The sequence below is a fragment of the Dromaius novaehollandiae genome, chromosome 5 (assembly GCF_036370855.1).
Source record: "Dromaius novaehollandiae isolate bDroNov1 chromosome 5, bDroNov1.hap1, whole genome shotgun sequence".
Classification (NCBI taxonomy): Eukaryota; Metazoa; Chordata; class Aves; order Casuariiformes; family Dromaiidae; genus Dromaius; species Dromaius novaehollandiae.
The window spans coordinates 31,105,284-31,108,406 of record NC_088102.1 but is presented as its reverse complement, the minus strand read 5'-3'; the positions used below and the strand labels follow the sequence as shown (position 1 = coordinate 31,108,406).

Here is a 3,123-nt window from a genome sequence, read left to right as displayed (position 1 = left end):
ACTTCATGTCTCTGTGTCACATTTTGGTAATCCTTGCAATATTTCAGACTTTTTCATTATTATTACGTCTGCTATGGTGATCTGTGATCAGTGATCTTTGATGCTACTACTGCAATTGTTTTGGGGTGCCATGAACCGTGCCCATATGAGACGGTGAGCTTAATCGATAAATGTGTGTGTTCTGACTGCTTCACCGACCAGCCGTTCCCACATCACTCTCCATCTCCTCAGGCCTCCCTACTCCCTCAGACACAACAATATTGAAATTAGGCCAATTAATAACCCTACAATGGCCTCTAAGTGTTCAAGTGAAAAGAAGAGTCACACATCTCTCACTTTAAATCAAAAGCTAGAAATGATTAGGCTTAGTGAGGAGGGCATGCCGAAAGCCAAGATAGGCCGAAAGCCAGGCTTCTTGTGCCAAACAGTTAGCCAAGTTGTGATTGCAAAGGAAAAGTTCTTGGAGGAATTTAAAAGTGGTACTCCAGGGAACACACAAATGATAAGAAAGCGAAACAGCCATATTGCTGATATGGAGAAAGTCTTAGTGGTCTGGACAGAAGATCAAACCAGCCACAACATTCCCTTAAGCCAAAGCCTAATCCAGAGCAAGGCCCTAGCTCTCTTCAATTCTGTGAAGGCTGAGAGAGGTGAGGAAGCTGCAGAAGAAAAGTCTGAAGCTAGCAGAGGTTGGTTCATGAGGTTTAAGGAAAGAAGCCATCTCCATAACATGGAAGTGCAAGGTGAAGCAGCAAGTGCTGATGTAGAAGCTGCAGCAAGTTATCCAGAAGATCTCGCTAAGATAATTGACGAAGGTGGCTACACTAAACAACAGATTTTCAATGTAGGCAAAACAGCCTTATCATGGAAGATGCCATCTAGGGCTTTCATAGCTAGAGAGAAGTCAATGTCTGGCTTCAAAGCTTCAAAGGACAGGCTGACTCTCTTGTTAGGGACTAATGCAGCTGGTGACTTTAAGTTGAAGTCAATGCTCATTTACCATTCCAAAAATCCTAGGGCCCTTAAGAATTATGCTAAATTTACTCTGCCTGTGCACTATAAATGGAACAACAAAGCCTAGATGACAGCACATCTGTTTACAACATGGTTTACTGAATATTTTAAGCCCACTGTTGAGACCTACTGCTCAGAAAAAAAGATTCCTTTCAAAATATTATTGCTCACTGACAATGCACCTGGTCACTCAAGAGCTCTGATGGAGATGTACAGCAAGATTAATGTTGTTTTCATGCCTGCTAACACAACAGCCATTCTGCAGCCCATGGATCAAGGAGTAATTTCAACTTTCAAGTCTTATTATTTAAGAAATACATTTTGTAAGGCTATAGCTGCCATAGACAGTGATTCCTCTGATGGATCTGGGCAAAGTAAACTGAAAATCTTCTGGAACGGATTCACCATTCTAGATGCCATTAAGAACATTCGTGATTCATGGGAGGAGGTCAAAATATCGACATTAACAGGAGTTTGGGAGAAGCTGATTCCAACCCTCATGGATGACTTCGAGGGGTTAGAGACTTCAGTGGAGGAAGTAACTGCAGATGTGGTGGAAATAGCAAGAGAACTAGAATTAGAGGTGTAGCCTGAAGATGTGACTGAATTGCTGCAATCTCTTGATAAAACTTTAATGGATGAGGAGTTGTTTCTTATGGATGAGCAAAGAAAGTGGTTTCTTGAGATAGACTCTACTCCTGGTGAAGATGCTGTGAACATTGTTGAAATGACAACAAAAGATTTAGAATATTACATAAACTTAATTGGTAAAGCAGTGGCAGGGTTTGAGAGGATTGACTCCAACTTTGAAATAAGTTCTATTGTGGGTAAAATGCTATCCAACAACAACACATGGTACAGAGAAATCCGTTGTGAAAGGGAGAGTCAATCGATGCAGCAAACTTCATTGTTGTCTTATTTTAAGAAATTGCCACAGCCACCCCAGCCTTCAGCAACCACCACCCTGATTAATCAGCAGCCATCAACAGTGAGGCAAGACCCTCCATGAGCAAAGAGATTATGACTCGCTGAAGGCTCAGATGATGATTAGCATTTTTTAGCAACAAAGTATTTTTTAATTAAGGTATGTACACTGTTTTTTAGACATAATGCTGTTGCACACTTAATAGACTACTTTAGTGTAAACATAACTTTTATATGCACTGGGAAACCAAAAAGTTTTTATGACTCGCTTTATTGCGATACTCGCTTTATTGCTGTGGTCTGGAACCAAACCTGCAATATTTCCGAGGTATGCCTGTATTGAATATCCATTTCAAGGTAGCACTCTACCTGTAATAAGAACAGTCAAGGAGCCTGACTGGGTGGTAATAGAGTGAAAGTGTGCAATTACAGCATAAAATGCTGTAGTTTTTAAAACATATGCATTAAAATGTATGCATTTAAAACATATGCATTTAAAGCATATGCAAAATGCATAGTTTTTAAATCTACCATGGAGTAGGAAGAAACCTTACCTGACATACGAGAACATATAATAATTATATGACAGATTTACATCTAAATGAGATAAGCCATAGTGTTACTGACTTCTAATCATTAAGTGCCTATCTGGAATTTAAGCACATGCCATATAAATAAAAGAATGGAAAAATAATGATGGACTTACTTTCTTTTAATGTCCTATCTTCTTTTGTGCTATACTGGCAGAAGCTGCTTTAAACTGTGATCCTGTAATCACTGAAGTATATACTTAACTTTACAAACTGCACAAATCCCACTGAACTCAACAAGACTACAAAAGTGTATAATGTTAACATACACAGGGCTGTTCAGACTTACTATTTTGAATAAGAGTAATGACAGCAAGATTTCTGCTTTGCATTGATCCGATGGTTTCTAGGCATTTTACAGATTCCAAATTAATGAAGCCTAACAATAACCTAAGAGAGATGACATTATAATCAGTTTGTGGATTGATAATCTGAGCTGTGCAAATGAAGAACTAGTTCCAGTAAAAGGCATAAACACTTACAAATCAGGTGCCACAACACATAACTTCAAAGTGCCTGCTTCCAGAATGGGATGCTCAGACTCCCCTTAGGAATGCAATCCCTTAGGGATTTGCTATCCAGAAACTCAGCTGGT

General features: G+C 39.3%; 1 pseudogene; it reads left to right on the top strand.

Moving 5' to 3' along the window:
• The first annotated feature begins 289 nt into the window (after positions 1–289).
• On the top strand, positions 290–2,065 carry LOC135328461 (tigger transposable element-derived protein 1-like; annotated as a pseudogene).
• The last annotated feature ends 1,058 nt before the right edge of the window (positions 2,066–3,123 follow it).